We start from the raw sequence: 22,127 nt of genomic DNA on the forward strand, positions 1-22,127 counted from the left end.
GCAGTTTGAGTAAGAATGAGAAAGAAACCACTTTGCATAATCAGTAGTTTCACTTAAACTACAACTTATCCCAGAGGTGATCCCTTCTAAAAAGCTGTTTTTCCTTTATTTTCACAATGTGCACTCAAGCTTCATATTAAAGAATTTGCAGCATTGAGGATGACAAGGTGCTATGTAAGTACAAATGACGATGATGACTATTTAAAAAGAATGTCCTTTCTGTTCTACAAAGCTCTAGCAAGCCTTTTGATCAGTTTATCCAGCACCATCTTATCTGTTTCTGTGACAAAAATAGTATTTATTTGCTATTTCATTCAAATTGGGATGACATTTATCATTTTATTGAAATGGATTAATGAATGAATTTCTACCTGCCAAATACTCTTCTTCTATTCTTTACCACAAAATTCCCAGCAATGCCAGTGAGATTTACATTGGTGCTGGAAGGAATAAGGATTTTTAATTAATATTTCAGTATTTAGCACAGTATAATTTAGAGGTTCTTAACTGCCTTCAGCCATGCTAACTGAAGGACGTTAGATTTGTATGCATACATCTGTGGGTGAATTTGGTGAAAATTAAATCCTTACTGAAATGCTTTTCAGAAACATAAATCCCATTGTCATTGCATAAAAGTTGCTACCCCGTCACTGGAGTGACTGATAAATATGTCAATAAACCATCTGTGCTCCTTCTCAGTGTGAATAGCTCAGTGAGCCCTCTTTTGCCTTTCAAATAAAGCAGACTGGTCTCCCACTGTTGCCACAAAATCATCCTTTACACTGTTCCACCTTTCTCCCCTGAGCCACAAACTCTTAACAGTAGTCCCATCTACTCATGCATGTGGCACTTATTATTCCACTCAGTCAATCTTCATGTTTCCCATTCAGCCCTGCAGCTAAGCATAAACCAGCTTGTTTTTCCCCATGAACTAAGAAGTATTAATGCCAGAGAAGTCACCCATCAGACACCTAGTCAATGTTCATTTTTATTTGGTTTCCAGATACCTTGAAAAGATATATAACACTGCTCTGGATCAGACCAGTAGGTTGAAAAGATCACATGGTCGCTACTGCCTCTTCATCTTTTGGAGTATTATAGTAGTGGATTATGTGATATCAATCATGCAGAGTTATGCACAGTACATGGTGTTTTCTATTATATGCTTTCAAGTCAATAAAACTGAAGGTTTGTAGTAGTAACTCAGAGTGTAGTCTTACACATAGTACCTTGTGGGAGTAGCTGTTAGCAGACCACAGTTTTAATTAGTTATCATTTCATATTCTGCAAATGTCTATTCTGGAAACTGTTGATTTTTGTCTGAATTACACGATTAGTTTTTCAAAATTGCATAGATTTCTACAGCTGCTCAGATTACATTTTTTTTTAAATTTGTGTAGCAAAGTCAGGTACTTTGTAAAATAGCATATTATAATACGGAAGCAGCAAAAGGACATCTCATTCTCTATAAGTTTTTATTAAGCTAGATTCCTACAGTCTTTGGATAGATTGCTACATCCATCTTAGGCGAATTATATTGCAAGCTGAAATCCACTAAAATTGTCATACTCTCACAATGCTATTTTGATCTGGCTTGCATTGGTTGAATCCCGGTGTTTGTAGATATCACTAATGAACTTTGTTTCCCCAGTGAACCAACTGGAGAGAAATCATTGTCTTCATATGTAGCAGATATTGTTACTGGAAGACCTACTGCCTACCTTGCACAGCTTATTGCACATTTACTGCCTCTGCATAAATCTGAAACCCACAAAATAAGATGATGTGATCTGGGAAAGTGATTTCTACAAGTGGGCATTTCTCTTGATGCAGTCCAAACAATGAGCCACGCGGATCAGTGCTAACTTTGTGCAGGACTAGTGTTAGGGCCTCTGTACTGTTCCTCTGCTGCAGTGCAGAGGTACCAGAATGACTTTGGACATAACCAGTTGCATCCCAATGGGCTTGTTATTCTGGTTTCAGCACCAGCATAGCCACAACTAAGAGCAGATAAGAGAAGGAAGAGGTAGGATCCATGCAGTGGCAAGGGGAAGGCAGAAGCATAATCAAGGAAATCTTAACAGAAGTCCTTAGGCTTTGGTAGACTTAGGACAGATTGGTAGCTGTCAGAGGAAGGACCAGGACTAGGTAGACCTGGATTCAGTGAATCATGGGACATTGACAGTTTTTTCAGCACAGGCTTGGCTAGCAAAAGGATGATCTAGCAGGTTTAGGAGTGTAAAGAGATCAACAATATACAGGCTAAGTTACCATTTCAATTTCTCCAGATATAAAATGATGATGCTAATTTTTACTGACTTTAAAAGCATGTTGAAAATTGTACATCAAATATTTGTTTGTTGGATTTTTTTCTTAAGATTATGCTTCCTAGATGTTCTTCATTTTTTTTTGCAGTAACTTTCCTTACTTAGGTGGAAATAGAACTGAATACTGAAATATTCACAGGTAGTTCAGAATTCAGACATCTCAATTGCCTCTGAGATGCTGATATAGCAATGGGTGTAACACACCTCAGCTTTTGGAAGTCCTTTCCCTCCTGCATTGCTTAAAGTATCCTCTGAGGTTTCTTTAAATTATGCAGTGACAAGATGATTGTGGAGTATTGATAATTAAGAGAAGAATCAGTTATAAAAGGATTGCTCCAAAATGCATATTATAGAACACATCTCTGTGCACCTGTGTGGGCCAGACCTTTGCCTGGAAAAAAAAAATTTAAAAATATATAATTACATAAAAATCAATCTATATTTGCACTGGAAACTGAAGAAATTGCTTTCAGACCAAATTAGTATGGGATTTATTTGGACTCACCATGGCCATCTCTCAGACAAATTTGGAGAACTCCACAAGAGTTGCTCCCCTCTTCCAATGATTCTTACGAGTTCTTGCATAACTCTTTCAAGGAGAGAGCCAGGAGAATTGATAGCCACAGAAGCACCAAAAATTTGTGTATTAGCTCCATTGTTAACTGTGCTCTGCACGGAAATAGGGGTTTTAATCTCTTGTTTATACGTGAAGCAAATGATGTATCACTGCACAAAACTGCTGCAAGCTTTGCTTCCTCTTTGAATAAGTTATGATTTCACAAGGAAAAAAGTTCATTAGGTTTACATTTCTTTTTAAGTAGATTCTTGAAGAAACTTAACATTTTTACAAGGCTTTTTATCATTCTAATTGATTTCATTAGAAACATTCAGACATCTTGAATTTTGTAAATAATTTAAACTCAGTGCAGTCATTGGCTGCACTGATGAAACCTGTTTTTTTCCTAGTTCTTGGTCTTTTTTTGCTGTTATTCCTACTGAAAATATGTTCTGCAATAAAACAGATAACAATCTTTTTCACATGTTCATTTTTTCTTCCAAGGTCTCTTTATCTGTTTAATTTCTTTAGCCATTGCGGTATTTTTCCCCTCAGCAGAACTGCTTGAAGCATGTTACATGTGTATCAATTCAACTAAAGTGCTGAGAGAAAAGTACAAAAATTTCACAGCCTGTGAGTTTCCCTATGAGCTGAGGGGTCATTACAAGATATGATGCAAGACATTATGTTTGCAGTGTGCACTGGTACGTCGGCCCAATTACCACGTATTTTGAATTTGATCTGCTTGGTAAAAATGTATATCTTTATGTAGTAGTTCATGAAGAATGTTCTAAAGTGTTTATATTGAGATGACATTTACTGTAGTAGGGGTATTTACACAGTGAAAATGAACAAAGGCTGACATTACCAATATTAAAGGCAATAGAGCTAGGTGAAATACAGCAGCTATTTCTGAGAGCCATTAAATGTTTTGCAAGAGAGAGAAAAAACTGCAACAGAAGTGACTACAAGGCGAATTTAAGAAGGCAGACAATAAATGATGCAGTCAAGGCAAGTTTTGAGTTGTTGCAAAAAGGACCACAGAGGACTGAAACAGCTTGCACTAGACTGATGGGGCATATGGGATAGAATTGTACAGTGATGAGACAGAATTAGATTGTATTGAAAATGTGAGACCATCACAGGTCATCCAGGTCTTGACCATGCAAGTATAGGCATGAAGTGCTGCTATAGAAGCCCAAGGTAAAAACTGCATGGGAATGCAATTCTATCATAAGGATGTAGTCCTGAAAAGCTGCTCTCCACAGGTGGAAATTAGTTATAATAGGGGAATACTAAGCTAGCTCTTTGCTAGCATAATGAGGATTGCTAAGAACACTGTTTAGTAGTCCCATTTGTTTTTCCTATTTTTATGCTACCAGTTTATGCTAGCAGGTGCTCCCTTAATTTATGTACCATTGACCGTATTGAAAAGCTTTGCAGGAGTTTATGGATGAAATACTAAACCTAGGAACATTGATATAAGTTAATCACCTTATATTTTCTTATACAGAAATTTTCTTAACATTCTGAAAGCTACTAGTGACCTTATTTGTTAGTTAGAAAGAACAATAAAGGCAGGATAGGCTGTCAATTCAGAGTGTTCAGTTGTAAAAATACATACCAATCAAGCAGCTAGATTGTAATAAGATTCTAACTTAATAAAATGGTAGTAATTCTGTTGTAAGTTTGTTGAAAATGATTTACAAATCCATTTTAATGCATCAGTTGGTAGGGCTCAGAACTGCTTACATGTCTATTCAGGGTAGATCATATAAGACATAAAAGGTATAACAGTGTTTTTCTCTGAGTGATACTTCTCAACAAAATTCCTCCCAATCACCTATAAATCTAGCAAAAGCAATAGGTATTAATTAGACATTACGAATATATTTATGAACATATGAATTTGCTTGCATGTAAAAAAGTAATAGAAAAAGCTTTCTTTTTTCTCCTAAAGCTTTTGCCTGGGCCTTCTACTATAAGGTAAGAGATAAAATTAAACCTCTTGCAGTATCCTTTAAATGTCAAGTTATATATTTTAGTGTGTACTAGTGAGAAAGGACTGGCTGTATCCTCTCTGAAACATGCCGTTAAGTAGATGAAGACAGTCCCTTCATCTTCTCCAGATTCAAAAATCTGGTTTTCTCAGCCTCTTTTCACATGTCATCTGACCCAACTGCCCAATTACCTTAAAGGACCATTATTTTGAATGCCCTTTTTTGTGAGAGAATTGGGGAAGGGATGGTTGTTTGTGTTTTATGTATTAGGAAACAGCACTTGAAAGAGCTTTCTGCCTTTTTCAGAAAATGTTAAGTAGACCAGTAGCTAATCAAATGAGAGCCAAGTTTCATGATCATAGACTCTAGCATTTCTAACTTTTGCATAAGACCACTTCTGATTCCTGTAGGAGAAAATAAATTCAGTTCCTAGTAGCTTTTCAAATTTCCTTTATAAAATCCGTTATGACATATTTCATTTTTGTCCAAACTGGAACTCATTCTAAACCAAGCCACCCTGAGAACCAGCTAAAAGCAAAGATCTTTAATAGGATTTATTTTTCCCATGTTTGCTCACTGCAGCCATCACTATGAAAAAGACTACAAACAATGTAAATCGCTTCCCAATAGTACAGGCTACATATTTTACATATACACGATGAGTCAGTGACTTATCATTACTGCAGTGACCTGCAGGTCTCTTGCTATCTCACAAGCATACAGGGAGAATTAAAATATGGTTTTGTGTGTTGAAATCTCTGTATTTTAAAAATCAAAATAATCAATGTGTAGACCAGTAATCTATGCCAAAATTAGTCTCTGTCCTCGCTATTTTTCAGTAATAAAACCGGCATCATACGTGAACACTTGAGAATCCGTGAAATGTAATATCATGAGCTGCTGCTTCTTCACAAGTAGCAAGTGGCTTGGAAGCCTTATTTGCATAAAGATGCGTCACCATTGCCTAATTGTAGTATACACAGGATTCAATTTGTGATAGATTGTTTCACCCTGTGATTTCAAGAGTAAGTGAAGCACAGATAAATTAGCACATCAATTGGATATGTCACATTGAAGTGTTCATCTTCAGTTATCAGTCTAGTGAACGATGGTGAAAGATTGTTAGATATGGGCAGTCTTCCTTTCTCACTCTCACAGGTAACCAAAGAAGACTCCTCAATGTTTTTGTTTTTATTTTTTCCCCTCTCTTTTGGAGGATGAAGCCTGTACAAGGAAGGAAGAAAAAAACAGCTAGAGTTTACTGAGGCAAAGAAAGCATTGGAAAACAAAACAAACAACAACAACAAAACAGGGAAGCAGTCTTACAATCCATCTTTTTCTAGCTATGTAAAAGGAAATTTTAATTTGGAGTTGTCTCTCACTGTCTGAAGTAATAGATCATCTGAAGCTCTCCATGTGCAATGGATTCTGAAAAGCAAAAGACTAATTCTTCCAGTCTGTTACCTTACAGGCAACTATAGAAATCTTCCTGAATATATCCTTGACATGAAGTCATTTTCAGAACAGTGTTTTTTTCAGGTAGCTCTTCAAGGGAAGAGGAAACTTTCCCTTCAGAGATTTGTGGCCTTGGAATAACCTCAGGGTGATTCAAGAACTTAAATGGAGTTTTCTGGGGTTTGGGTTCTTTTTGTCTCTTCTTTTTTTTTTTTTTTTTTGACTTAGAAGAGAACAGCAAAAAGATTATTCTTAGAATTGTTTAGTGCCTTAATGTGTCTAATTTACTTCATAAAATTTGATCATTTATTTGTTGTTGCAAAACCTACAGACACTTAATACAGCATTTCTTACTTGAGATTTTTCCGTGATTCTTGGGATGGCTATTATTATAAATGAGAGGCACAAAGGACAAAAGAAAATTTTAGATATGCATAATGCTGACTGACCTCTTTATCTAGTTTATTTTATGTGTGAGGGGGTTGGTTCATTTACCCTCTTTTCTCATCTCAAGTCATGGAACCTATATGTACCTCTAGATTAAATTCAATTATAGCAGTCATATTTTCTCTGAAAAGTCAGACGAGGTTTTCTAAGATGCTAATGGCACTGTAGCGAGAAGTACCAGCATTTGGTAGAGAGCACGTTGATACCCACATCCTCGAGGTCAGCTCAGTAAGTTAAATTTTTGCAACTTTGTTAGTTAAGGATCTGATAACTTGAGAGAAAATACATGTTGGAAGAAAAATGTAAAAACCCTAGAAAAGAAAATAGGCTTTTTATTTCTTGACGCCTAACTGAAGGTACCAAAATCCATGTCTGAGAACACAGTTGTGTGGTCCAAATGACAGAGATTTGGTCCTACATGTGAGGAAATATGAATGCAAGTGTTTGTGTCCCATCTTAATTACATTCATTTGCATTTTCATCCAATGCTTGCAGTCAACTATTCAACCAGTTCTTTATCTGACACTAGATATTCTACAGCACTGCCAATTAAATCATGAAGGTCAGCCAAAATACAGCTTGAAAAGTATCTTCCCCATTAATCCTGGCAGTTTACTTAATTCAATTCTGCCTTACACATTTTAGCAGTTTGGGGGATTCACAGCTTTACTGATTAAAGTAATAGAAATTGAAAGAAAAAAAAAAAAGTGCCTATTTTATCTTTAATATGTTGCTGATAACACTCATTATATGGTTTAATGCCTATAGATATTTAAATACCACATGAATAAATAATATTTTCTTATATGCTTGCTATTTGGCATATGTCTCCAAAGACAATTTCTGTACAGAAATACACTAAAAGACAATATGTTGGTATGCTTCAGAAACTATGTTTTAAACAATGTAAGATACCTAGTTTCTCAGTTGGATAACCTCAGGGTGCTAGCTCTTTCCAATACTGCAGAGCACGAAGGTATCAGGAGTGAGTTTGAGAAAACAAAAGCCGTGACTAGTACCTCACGGCCCTCAGGATAAATGTTGACATGTACTTGTATGTAATTACCAGTCAGGTTGTACTTTTCAGGACTACCGTCCCTGTTGACACAATTACTCATTTTATCGCTCCACCTTTGCTCAATTAGCCCTGGCTGTCCTTGAAGACTGGTAGTACGAAAGCCTCTACATTTGCAAGGGTAAATCAGCTCTTAAAAACAATGCTTGTCTGTGCTGAGTAATGCTTAGTTAATAGGAACAAAAGGAGCCAGCGAAATGAAAAATCACAGTAATAGCCATCAGAAAGGCAGCGTTTGCCAATAAATAAAAACACTTCAACACAACTTTAAAATAATGTCTACCTTCTATTCTTCAGAGCAGTAATTGATCAAAGTTGGTAATTTATTGTTGAAGGAATTTCAAGCAGTTCTTCCAGGGCCAATTTCCCAGTCTAAAGGATTTCCTTGTCCAAAGTTATATACACTTTCTTTATTGTTCTTGCATATTTTAGCCTGAATAAGACTTCTTTATAGGTCAGTTTAGGAGAGTGTGGGCCCTGCTCCGTAAAGGATGTGTGTGGTTGTGTGGGATATGTTTCATCCACATGGAGACCAATTGAATGCTGAATTCTATTGAAACAGGATGATTGGTTTTTATACTCACTCAAGCTTTTAGATTTTCAGAGGTTTCAGAGGCAATGGCTTAGTATTCCCTCATTATTAAAAACCGTGCCCAGGCAGCTGGGAGGGCCAACCATATCCTGGGGTGCATCAGGCAGGGCATTGCCCGCTGGCTGAGGGAAGGGACTGTCCTGCTCTCTTCTGTGCTGGTGTGGCCTCATCTCCAGCACTACTGCATGCAGTTTTGGGCACCACAACATAAGAAGGACATAAAACTAGAATGGAGTGTCCAAAGGAGGGCTACAAAGATAATGAAGGGTCTGGAGGGCAAGATGTATGAGGAGTGGCTGAGGTCCCTTGGTTTGTTCAGTCCAGAGCAGAGGAGGCTGAGGGGAGGCCTCATGGTGGCCTGCAGCTCCCTTACGAGGGGAGCGGAGGGGCAGGCGCTGAGCTCTGGTTCCTGGGGACAGCGACAGGACCCGAGGGAACGGCATGGAGCTGGGACAGGGGAGGGTCAGGCTGGGTGTTAGGAAAAAATTCTTCACCCAGAGGGTGGTTGGGACTGGAACAGGTTCCCCATGGCAGTGGTCATGGCTCCCAGCCTGTTGGAGTTCAAGAAGCGTTTGGACAACACTCTCAGACACAAGGTCTGATTTTTGGATGGTCCTGTATAGAGCCAGGAGTTGGACTCGGTGATCCTTGTGGGTCCTTTCCAACTGAGGGTGTTCTATGATTCTATATTTTAACTCTAATCTGAATCTGTCAGATTCAAAATATTTGCTTGTATATTTTGACAGGTGTTTTGCCTTTTTCCTTTTTTAGACTATTTTATTTTTTACATTCCCTGTTTAGATTCTTGTAGTTTCTGGCTGTGTCACCTCTTACTGACAATTTGATACAAGATAAATGGACTTGCTTACGATTGTGGGTCTGAAGCAGATTTTCAGTGTTCTTCACAGGTGTGAATTAAAAGTGTAAGATACAAAACAACAGAAGTCTAGGCCTGTGAACTGCAAAGATATCTAGGTGCAGTGAGAGACTGACCTTTTAATAGCTTTCTTTGTTATCTTCCTTTGAAATGTTATCCACAGTTTGGCAGCCATGTCTATGTCTTGGATATTGCTGTGCGTAAGTGTGCCTTTGAACAACCAGTCCCAAGTACAAAGCACCATATGATCCAGGTGCCCACAAGTTTCTTCTCTGCTCCTGATAGCCACAAAAATGAAAGGAAAGCATATAGGCCATACAGGAGTGTCAATGTCCTCCAAACAGCTGACAGCTCTGGATGATGATGATATATACCATCTTTGATCCCAATGTGCAAATACCGGATCCATCTTGTTTTATTGCTTTCTTGACATAGATGGTGCAGATACCATCAGCTGACAACCATTGAACAGAGTCGCATTTTGAAATTAGAGATTTTGCCACACAGACGTGGCTCCACTCTTTAGTAAAGCAGGATCCAGCTACTTATCCAAAGTTAATAAAACTTGAGTAGATATTGTGATGAGACAAATTAGAGGTAATTTTGCGTCAAAACCAAAACAGTTATAGATTCTTCCATGACTGTAGGATCAAAAAAAAAAAACAACCAACCACAAAACAAAACAAAAACACAGAATGCAATGTTTCCAAAATTAGAGTACAAACCTGTGAGGATCATATATTATGGACAATATATCATGTCTACACAACAGTGTATGTCCTGAAAAAAATAAGCTTTTTGCACAGTTTTTAAGTCATGATATCAACATGATAATTAGTGTCTTCCAAGGATACTAGTGGGTGTATAGGATCTTGTAAAATTAATATTTGTGAGACTGAAGTGGTCCATTTATATTCTACACTATTTATATAGTATTACATTTTTTTTATCACCATTTAAAACATTTGGTATGATTCTTCTATTTAAGCCACTTTGAAATAAAGCAGCATGACAAAACATAAGATTTTGATCATTTTCTATGCTTATCTTCCTGCTTAAAATGTATTCATATGCTCTTTAATATCAGTAGGCCATATTGTGTCATCAGACTCTAAGAACTTCTGATTGAAATCAATAGGGTGCATACTTAAATGTTGATGACATAACATCACTCAGTGAAACTAGCAAAAAGTTAGACAAGTACATCACATCTGACCATAATTAGTTTTATGTTAGTATTGCAGCTGTTAAAGGTACTGTGGCATAAATATTAACCATGATACACATAATTAGAATTTCATACCTTTATTTTGAAGAACAATTATGAAGTGACAATCTTATGTCATGACTGTAAAAAGTTATACAGTGTACTAATCAGATAAAGACAGGAATTGAGTCTATTTTTTTTCGCTGTTATCACTGTGTTGATGTTTTTGCTGGTTTGTTCTTCAAAAAAAAAAAAACAGGCTTCATGAAAATATGAATGAGCAATATGTAGTCATATATGTGCACGTATATTCACTGGACAACATAAATAAGGCTGGAAGAGTACCAGAATATTGCCACATTGATCCTCCCCAATCTGACATAATTCTTGAACAACCAAAAAATGATAAATTGATACAGTTTCCACAACCAGACAATTGCTCAGACCTTGGATCTCCTAACCAAGAAGGCTAGAAGGTGTTTTCTAATACCTATTCTGAGTATTTCTTGCTGTAATTTAAATCTACTATTTCTTTAAATGATATTCAGAGAAACCTTGCAGAATGTTTATTTGCTTCTTTCTAAGTCATATTTGCTCTGTTTTCTCTTCTGTAGACCAAACAGATTCATTTCTTTCAACTGTGTCTTGTAGATCATTTTGAGACCTCAGATGTTTTTTTCTCTGCACTCTTTTCTGCATCTTCAGTGCATACAGTGTTTAACTGTCAGCCTCATACTCCAGGTGGGGCTTTACCAGTATTGAGTGGAGTAAAAGAAGTCTTTTGAGTGTTATAGACAAGAAGAGGTGCTTACTGTAGACTAGAGTTGTTGTTGTTGTTGTTGACATCCTATTGCTGTTGACATCTGTTCAGCTTCTCAACTACATTACGCCCTAGGTCCTTTTTAAAGGAATGCTAATTAGGTGCTTTTCCTTCCTTTGAACTTATGGGGTAAATATTTGTTGAATGGTATACTTGTTCTTAGTGAACTGCATCTGAAATTTTTAACACCATTTTTCCAATCTTCCAAAATCCCCTTGGATTCCCATCTTGTCATCCAGCACACTTACAGCCCAGCTTGTCTACAGTTTCATAGCATATCTCTGCTATCTAAGATAAAAAAAAAAAAAAAAAAGTTGACTTGAGGATTCAGTACCTATTTGCGTAGGATGCCTGTGGGTATCTAATAAGTGCTAGAGCTAGCTTTGGGCATGCTGTGTAATAATGATAGCAATATAACACAATTATGCATAACCTTTTGCACTGAAGTGTCTAAAGTGCTGCAAAAGCACATCAATTATGTGCAGAAACTTTCATGTCCCTTTCTGGGGAAAACTGAAGCAGCTTCTTAAAGATGCATGATAATATTTTTGTACGTAACTCAGAGGAAAAAATGAGGAGTAGATTTAATCTAAACAGGGAAGGAGGAAATCAGTGGACAGTGCTACCTCAACTACACTATGTATTTTTATTTCTACATTGATAAAACGTATTGCAGAATTACTTCCTTCAAGGCCAGGATGTCTTTGTCTTTGTATGTCTTGAATATTGGCTTCTCACTTTTTTCCTCCTGTTCTTTTTTCTCTCCTCTTTCTATTGATGGGTACTCACCTTAAAGAACTTTCTAGCAGTGTAGTTTTGAACCTTAATGCAACTTTGTGTTGTTGGAATTTTACCTAAAGACCTCAGAACTTTAATAAGGAAGCCTTTTAACTAATAAAAATGTCATTAAGTTTGTTTTAATTGTTTTCCCTAGGCAAAGTTTCTAAATGGATATAGTAGCTACCGCCTGATACAGAAAATGAGGTGTCTTTAAAAGAAAGCAAAGCACTGTCTATCTCAGGAAAGTGTTTGAATCAGAATAATTTATGCTGGTCTACTTGAGAGAAGTTCTGAGTCTCATGCAAAACAAAAATAATAATCAATTACTCTGTGTACAGATAAATGTGAAACAGTGCATAAAGATTCGAAGTAGCATTATATTTTTTGCCACTGAAAGTGCTGATAGTCCCTGACCTCCAGTAGTTCTGGGACAATAGTCAGTTCTTGGTTGCATTTATGATGTGTTTTGGGAAGCAATAATTTAGCTGGAAAATATCATAGGCAAGCTATTAATCTAATCAACTGAAGAAAGTAGGTACATCTTTGAAACCAACCCTGTTATATCATGCTGGAATGTAGTTAGCTGAGGCAGTTATTTTATTTTCTGTTCTTGCCCAACTCATTAATTTCCAACTTCGTAACAAGTAAACACATTTCATTTAGAATTTAAGATGTAAAATCAATCACTGTTTGGCAAAATACTGTAGGTAATATTATAAACAGAGACCATTCAAAAATAGGTCCAAAATGAAGCTTTCAGGAGTTACCAATGTTATAATATAGAATGACTGGCCTTGTGCACAGAAATTTCAATTTCCAAGCTCCATTCCAGTGTGGTGGTTTTACAGTAATGAGCAAGTACACTCCACCACAACTGCTCTCTCATTCCCCCTCCTCCAAAGGAACAGGGGAAGAAAATGTGATTAAAAAAAAAAAAAAAAGGTTCTCTGGTTGAGATGAGGACAGGAAGATGGCTCACCAATTACCATCACAGGCAAAACAGCATAGGGATATTAATATAATTTATTGCCTATCACTAGAAGACTAGAACAGTAAGAAAACAAAAGCAAACTAAAAACACCTTCTCCCCATCCACTCCTCTACCTCCTCCCCCTGAGCAGTGCAGGAGAATGGGGAATAAGAGCTGCAGTCAGTCCCTGACACTTCATCTCCACTGCTCCTTCACGGTCACTCTTTACACCTGCTCCATGTGGGGTCCCTCCCATGGGATGCCATCCTTCCCGAACTGATCCTGTGGGGACTTCCCACAGGCAGCAGCTCTTCAAGAACTGCTCCCACATGGCTCCATACCACGGGGTCCATCCGTCAGGAGCAAACTGCTCCAGCACGGCTCCTCTCCATGGGTGGCAGCTCCCCCTAGATCCCCTGCGCCTGCGTGGGCTCCTCTCCACGGGACACAGCTCCGGCCTGGGGCGTGCTCCTGTGGGGGCTCTCCATGGGCCGCAGCCTCCTCCAGGCCACATCCACCTGCTCCACCGGGGGCTCCTCCACGGGCTGCAGCGTGGAGATCTGCTCCGTGTGGGACCCATGGGCTGCAGGGGGACAGCCTGCTCCACCAGGGGCCTCACCACAGGCCGCAGGGGAACTGCTGCTCCAGCACCTGGAGCACCTCCTGCCCTCCTGCTGCACTGACCTTGGGGTCTGCAGGGCTGCTTCTCTCACGTTTTCCCACTCCTCTTTCCCAGCTGCTGTTGCACAGCAGTGTTTTTTGTTGTTGTTGTTGTTTTGTTTGTCTGTTTTCCCCTTTCTTAAATCATCTCTCCCAGGGGCCCAGCCAGAATCACTCACTGACTCAGCTCTGTCCAGTGGTGGGTCCCTTTTGGAGCTGGCTCTGGTCTGACACGGGCCAGCTGCTGAACTCTGCTCACAGAGGTCACACCCGTACCCCTCCACTATCAGAACCTTGCCATATAAGCCTAATATGTCCAGCAACTAATACCATAGCGCTTTCACTTGTCTGACCTTGACCCTTGTATGATTTTACTAGCAGTGACACAGTGGATATATCTTAGTGTTCAGACTTAACTGGGAGTAGCAGGTCTGGCTACTTTCTGACTTGCTGATTTTCTTTCTTACCACAAGATTTCATAAATCAGCTTACACTGTCTGAAATGGAGGCAGTAAGGATACTGATAACATTGCATATCGCTCTCTCCTGCAGTGACAACACCTGTTTACTTTTCCATCCCTGCTGGCACTGTACTTTCCACTTTTAGATACTATTAAGTCAGCACTCTGTACCAAACCGTTTTATGAGACTGAACTGACTCCTCTGCTTTATCTGCCAGATCTGTCCTGGTGTAGAGTTTAAACCTAAGGAGTGTTTTCCAACTGAGCAGACAGCAAGTTGAGAAGTCATTTTCTTCCTCTACTTAGTATGCTGCATATCTTTTCACAACAAAGTGATGAGCTCTATGTAATTGAAGTGTGCTAGGTGAAGATGACGTTGTAGGCCTGCTGAGAAGATTTTAGGGAACTCAGAACTCAAATTCACTAGGAATGAATAAACAAATGCAGAAGGAAAAAGAATTGTCAGAGCTTCAGAACAGTGTTACTTCTTTAAGATTCATATCGAAGATAGTTAATTTCTCTTTTAACTTACGCTCTTCTAAAATGCAAACTGTATTTGCAAATAGTATGAGATGTTTTCAATGAATCTTTTTTTTTTGCTTCATTGCCCCCTCTTTCAGGACATGTTTTTCTGTGCTCTTGAGCCCACTGTGAAATTGTTCATATTAGTGTCCATACTGAGTATATGAGTCAGCATGTCTCCACATACATGTGTGCAGTCTTGAGATTCCTTTTAATTTTGCTTGGATATCTAAAAAGGAGGAGTTTTGAAATTCCTACTGTACCATAGTCTACAACATTAAACTTCTTACTACGTCACCAAAGCACTGCAGGTATGGAGTTCTTTCTGGTAGTATCAACAGGAAGCTGGAGGAAAAATAGATCAGAAATGTAATTTTCTTATCACTGAAACTGGTGAAGGCACAGGAACATCCACGGCAAGAAGGAAGCAGTCATCTCTTTCAAACTGAACCATGCACTGTGGGCAGAACTTATGTCTCCAAAAGTATCCCTTTCATTTGTAGGTATTGACTTGCAGATTTACTTGATATTATTCTATCTTCTTGACAGAGTTTCTGCTTGAAACTGCACAGACAAAACCATGTTCCTGTCTAGACATGTTTTATTAGTATAAATTAGTATATCAGAAATGATATCTGAATTAGTATATCAGAAATGCACTGTCCTCATTTGAATAGCGTCAAAAATGAAATAAATCATATCAAATTTTAAGTTCTACAGAGTTATGAAAAGTAAGGTGTTATCCTCAATAGAAATTTTGTACATCCATACTTACTTATTTTACTTACTATTATTTGTCATTCTGTTTCATGTTTTTACAATTATTATGGACCTGACTTCAGTTACAGTCTTTGCAATGAACTCAGAATTGCACTCAGTGAAGTTATTGTATAGTTACGAGTCCAGATATCTTTGACTCGGACAAAGAGAGCTTTTGAACCATATAACTGAACAAACATAGGATGACTGATTTATCCACATACTTCCAATTCACAAAACTTCAGTTCAAGTTGGTGAGCATCTGTAGTGGAACTCAGATGTATGAAAAACGTATCACTTTTGAGTTACTATTTTCAAATGTTTTCATCACTGTGAATATGGATTTATTGATGCAACAGCATAAGTATGCTAATATATCAGAAGAAGTTCAATTGAGAAATAAATAAAATATAAGATAATTTTAAGAAGAGTTGCAGTTAGAATTACTTTGGTACAACAGTGAAAGATTGCTATTTATACTACAGATATTTTCTTGCAGTCATAGGGGTATTACATATGTTTTGAAGCAAAATTTTAATTCAGCTCAATTCTCCTTGCTTTCAACAGGTCATCTTTTGTGTTCCCTGAGAATCTACCTTTTTTAATCTCTCATATTTTGTTAGTATTTTTGACTCTGTGGCAAATACTTTTAACAGCAACCATTTCCCAAACGCGTTATTGAAATCCTGTCTTCTCTGAAAATCTTGAGAAATTTAGATTTTGGTTGGGATAGTTATCTCTTCATATCTGTGAAAAGGTTAAAAATGACATGAAATTCATTACTAAATGCTACATAAATGTTAGATTCTGGAATGTTAGTGTCGCAATATGAATATTTTTAGAGGAATATGGGAATCTCATGGATATTCTCTGGCTAACTTAACCATACATTAATTCTTGTATTGAATTCTTGCTAATTGAACTAACAATGTTTGTTCTCAACCATGCAAGGGAAATTTCTGATTATTTTTAGATGATTTTTTTTCCTACAGTTTTCATATATATGTGCAATATTTTTTTGTTTTAAGTTGCTGTTGTAAGTGGGTGAACTGACTTAGACAGTTTTGAGAGTGCTCTTTCTTTCAAACCTGCCATTATGAACATCAAATCACCACACCTGTCTATTTTCAGAAACATGATTACAAATATTTGCTGTTAGCTTTTTCACTTGCAAATGACTGCAAGTGTAAGGAATAATGGCTGAAGTCTACTGTGAGTTTTGACATTTTTTGCAGTGGGACAAGAGTAGTAAGCTTCTCACAAGAAAACAGCTGACTGAAATGCTTACTCTTTCCGCAACCTTTTCTCTACAGCATGTGGTATTTCTTCTGTAAATACCAACCTGAATGAAATGTATTCTGCCATTTGGAGAACACACTGGAGTGGGAATAGCAATCACCCAAATTCTGACTGATGTGTTTACTATAATAGATGATCTGCTTGAAACAAGCGTTAGGTTTTGTAGTATCCTATTGACTCTGTTTCAGTTTCTTATCTTCAGAAGGCTAAAAGTCGTGGAAAGACTATTTAGTTTTTTAATTAAGTAGATTAGCAACAATCTCATTAATAATTAGGTGTGTAAACTTCTACTTGACAAAGAGATAATCCACAAATTCCAATGCATGTCATTTAAAGTTTCCAGGCTCTTTAGGTTAAGGCTGGCAGTCCTTGGTCCCTACAGCTAAATAAGTGAGATGAGTCAATACAAATTTACAGGTTATAGAATTAATTGATGCTGGGGATGGGAAGGCGAAGTAACCTAATTTTTGTCCTAAGACCAAACCTGTTCTTGAGACTCATGACATGAGGCATTTATATGACTTAATTCATTACAGTGAAAAGTGTATTGATCATATGGAATGAAAAAAAGTTTTTTTTTTTTCTTACTTTTTAGGAATCTTTCTGTATGGTGCATTTATTTCCACCTTTCCCAGTTCCCCTCAGAAGGCTATGTGTTTTGCTTGAGTGCTTAGGTGTTGTCAAGGGAGGACTCTTTCATTCCTCCAGTACAAAAATATTGTTCTTTATAACTTATATACACGTTTTAAATATTAAAAATATAAAGTATTTTAAAGCTGAAATCTAATTATACATTTTGGATCTGTAAAAGATGATGATCTGTGATATAATTCTAGTCTTAGATTCCTGCATGTCATGTTCTCATAATATGAAATAGTATCTACTTCCCAAGGAGCTTCAACCTACTTGCTGTTAATATTTGAAGTAAATCTTTCTCTTTAATATACCTTTCACTTTGAGGTTGACCTAGTGTTTTTGAAAGTAATTTATCAAAAATATACACAATGAAAGCTCTCGTGAGGATTTCTGTGATTCCCTTTGAAGGAGTTGTTTTGTCATGCGTTCCTGGGTTGCTAAGAGAGGACATTAATTTACAGAAAAGACAAATGCTGGGTAAGAGTAACCCATTTGACATGCTGCTCAGACTACACCTCTTTTCTTCTTGATCTCCAGAAAGGTAATACCTGGGAAAATTAGATTCAAAAGAAGGGCTAGATAAAATGTTTAATGCAGCTGCTCTAGAGGATTCACGCCTGAGAATCATAGTGGCTGACATGAATCCTTTTTCAGGGTTTTCTATAGTGCAAAGTGTAAGCTGAAGCCATTTGGCTACTCTTTATTCAGCACTGCATTAAATCAAGGAATAAATAATTAATGAGATGTTCTCTTTAGCATGAAACATGGTGGTTACAAAGGGAAAAGGAACTCTAAAATGCTGAAAGAAGATGTGGAGTTCTAATGAATGTTGCAGAAAACATTTGTCAGGAATAGGATGTGTGGCACAGTAGATGTTGTGCTTGGCAGAAAAAAGTAAGATTCGGAGTGAAATTATCTTAAAAGAGATGCAGACAGGAGCAGGACAACACTGTGCCATGCTGTGTTTCTGGAGTTCCTAAGTGAAATACATATCAGTGCATGCTAGTTTGGGGGGAAGAGCACAGATAATGCAGGGAAAATGGACTATAAGACACTGCTAGTTTTTATTTCATAAACCAGGAGGACCAGGTTCTGTTGCTACAGTAGTCAGTGTTTTTTTTCCTGGAAGCAAGCATGGTACAACAGACTAACACAGAATTTTGCTTAGTCATAAAATAGATTATTTAAAAAAAAAATCTGTGGCAAAAGTTACTTATGTGATTACGTTCATGTTAGTTACTTTACATAATGCTACATTACAGCAACTTTATAAGACAAATATCTTAACTGTCTTTAGGCCATATATGTGTAATATATATGTACATGATATATATATGTACTCTATATATTTATCATGATTTTCTATAGTGTTACTTTAGTGAGCCAATTCTCTAGTAAATGCTATGATTTAACAGGCAAAAATTGAATTAAATTTAAGGCCATTGATACTATTGCTCATGCATATTAAATTTATTATGATCTTGGTTGTCCAGATCTTTAAGTGATTAAATAATAATGGTAATGTTTTTTCATTATTGTTGTTATTTTAGTTGCAGCTCTTCAGAGTAAACAGTGCTAAAACATTCTTAAATTAGTAAGATCTGATTTAAATACACTGTAAATGTGAGTATATCCATGAAAAGCAGTGTTTTGAATGCTGTTTATTTCCAGAGTAGAATTACATTTCCATGTTCCTTGGTAGGGTGGCATTGGTACACTCAATATTGAATATTACATGTACTATATTTTTTCCTTTTTATATTTATGATGAAAGTGTATGTAAGTGTAATGCGAAGGAACAGTATTACTGGAAATAGCACTTGTATAGTTTTAGCAAATTGTAAAGACATTACAGCAAATACAAAATGTTAAGTAGCGAGTTGTTAGCCTATTTGCTATCTCTTCTTAATGGTTCGTCAAGTCCTCGCACTTCATGCTTTTTAGGTCTGCCCATTTGCCTTCACAACTTTGAACCAAAGCATCTGAAGCTGAACACTGCCAAAGTCATAGGCTCAATCAATATTTTATCGTTCAGTAAGTGTTATGTGTAAGTACATAATAGAGAATTTCTTTGACAACAAAGCTTGATGTTTGACAACATCAAGTTTTATTTATTGTGGTGTTTTCACAAAAATATTTTTTCCCCAAACTATTTTTAGGTAAACTGAGCTTCTCATTTTGATGTGTTAAAAATAAACTGGGCCAAACTATGGAGTATAAACCATGGACAAATAGCATAAGGCAATTTGTTTCTGACCCAGTTTTCACAGTAAATTCAATTAATTTTTCATGCTGAAATGACAGAGAGTCTGTGATTATACAGTTCTACACATTCGTAGCATCTTTTGAACTTGCTTTTCTATAATACAGCCATTTCACCTCTACTTAGTATGACATTCAACTACAGTGAAGTTGTTTTAAATACTATTTAGAGACTTTCTTGGAAGGGACTTTTGGAGGGCATCATAAGCTTCTAGCTCAGCAGGGCTAACTACACAATCAGAACAGCTCTGGGCCTTGTGCACAGGAATTTTGAGTATTTCCAGTGACAAGGATTCCACAGCCTTTTTGGGCAGCCAGATCCAGTGTTGGACCACACTCCTTGTTACAGTTATTTTTCTTCTATTTGGAATTTCCCGTTCTGTAACTTGGGAGTAACTTGATTCTGCTCTTTTCACTGTGCACTTTCACGAAAATACTGACTTTTTCCATCCATTTTCTACATAGCCATCCACTAGGTAGTTGAAAACTACAGTTAGATATCCCCCTAAACTACTCATCTTCAGACTGAAGATGCAACTCCCTTGGCTCCTTTCAATATTCCATGATGCCAATTGCTTCAGTCCTTTAGCAGTCATGTTTGCATTCCACTGGACTCTTTCTAGTATGTCTGTGTCTCTCTGGGATATTGAGGAGTCCACAACTAGACACACTGCATTCAAAAGGGCATGATGTCAACTTACTGAATAGTAGTAGTACCTGTTCCAAAAGCGTAGGTCTGGTAGACAAGATTTGTCTTGCCTTATTGTTACCATCTAAAACCATTTAAACTACCAAAGTAGATATCTAAAATCAGTGAAGACAGAAAATTCCTCCAGAAAGTGATTCATCGCAGCTAGCTGTTTCATTTATTTTAGAAGGAGAAGAATTACTTGCTGAAAGGGATTTTCTCCATTCACTTTTGAAGAGGCATAGATAGCTAGGCTAGCCTGAACACATAACTTAGAGAGAGCAATATTTGAAGTAGGGTGAACCCAACCTCTATGCTGGTAAGATCTTCAGTGGCTATCAGTGTTCTTACTTCCAAGTCCAAGATACCAAGAAACCAGGCCTTGTGTCCTTAAAGTAGAACATACATCCTCCTGTCATCCTGCAAAAGCTGTGGTAAGCAGAGTATCTATTATCTTCTTAGCCTAAGGCTAAGGATACTGGCAAAATTGTATTTTCCTTCCAGAGTCCTTAACTTTTAAAATCACTCAGCCCTTTTTTCATCCCATCTGAATGAACAGGGTTTCTTTCACTTGAGGGCTTACTAATCTGCCAATCTAATTTTCCTTAATCTTCCTTTCGATTTGGGAAGGGGAGGTAAGCAGACTACTGTTGTTTTAACATACATGATTCTGTAGTACTTTGAATTCACTAGTAGGAGATGAGAGCTGTGGGAAGGAAGAGATATACTGTTGAGTGTGATTTTACTGAAGCTCATCATCCCTTTTGGCAGAGGTGTCTAGGAATCTGTGATTCTGCATATGCATGTGCTAGACATAGAAATACACAAATTTCTTAAAAATAACAAAAATTCTGTAATTCACATAATTTTCAGTTGTAATAAAAATGCCCATTCCTGCTGTGTATGTATTTTAATAGCTCCAGATTTTATAAATACATTGCTTTATTGAAGGAGTACAAAATTTGTGTTTTGCATTCACTGATGCAAAACAGAATTATTATCTAAAACAGAAAGAGGAGAAATATTTATATAAAGAAAAGAAACTTAAGCTCCAAGAGGTCAGAAGTAAAATAGTTTGGAAAAAGTTTGGAAAATTTGTCAAAGGTAAGAAAGAAGTAATGGAACAAGATACAGATATTAATATTTAGGTTTGGAAAGGTGGAGACGGGGGTGCTGAGAAGAAAGTTTCTCTTTGAAGACCTGAAGGTATTTATACAGGAAAGAGTACCAGAGTGACAGAACACCTGAGGGGAAAATTGAAAGAAATAAGTTTGGTTAGAGCTAGCCAGCAAAGACAAAAAGAAGAGATTAAACCAAAATCAGAGTTTCAGACATAGCATCAAGAAAACTTACAGCTAAACATACGAAATTCATATTGCATTAGAAAATGGACATTTAGCATTTAAAGTTAGTGCAAGAAAGTTTCATGAAGCCATGCTCCAAAAAATACTCCAACTTGTATATCTTTTGCAACTGTGCTGGGAAAACGGTACAATTCCTATTGTTGAAAAAAATACATATGCTAATATATTCAGATTTCTGCAGCTATTTCCATTTAGGCTTTCTTCCCGAACAGAATAGTAGAACATGAAATGCTGGTTGTTCTGGTTTTGGCTGGGACAGAGTTAATTTTCTTTATAGTAGCTCATGTAGTGACATATTTTGGATCTGTGCTGAAAAACAGTGTTGATAACATATCAATGTTTTTGATATTGATGAACAGTGCGTCCACAG

At 37.0% G+C, this 22,127-nt stretch overlaps 1 protein-coding gene across 23 annotated transcripts in view; it reads left to right on the plus strand.

Annotated features, from left to right (window-relative positions):
* Positions 1–22,127, plus strand: part of PLD5 (phospholipase D family member 5) — a 317,558-nt gene that overhangs the window by 68,200 nt on the left and 227,231 nt on the right. Inside the window, exon 2 of one of the 23 annotated variants that reach the window (XM_066993970.1) lies at positions 19,388–19,477. The exons of the other annotated variants lie outside the window; for them this stretch is intronic. The gene's annotated coding sequence lies outside the window, so the exon portion shown is untranslated. The remainder of the gene's footprint in view (positions 1–19,387; positions 19,478–22,127) is intronic. 23 annotated transcript variants of the gene reach the window in all.

This window comes from Anser cygnoides, chromosome 3 (genome assembly GCF_040182565.1).
Source record: "Anser cygnoides isolate HZ-2024a breed goose chromosome 3, Taihu_goose_T2T_genome, whole genome shotgun sequence".
In the NCBI taxonomy this organism is placed as follows: domain Eukaryota; kingdom Metazoa; phylum Chordata; class Aves; order Anseriformes; family Anatidae; genus Anser; species Anser cygnoides.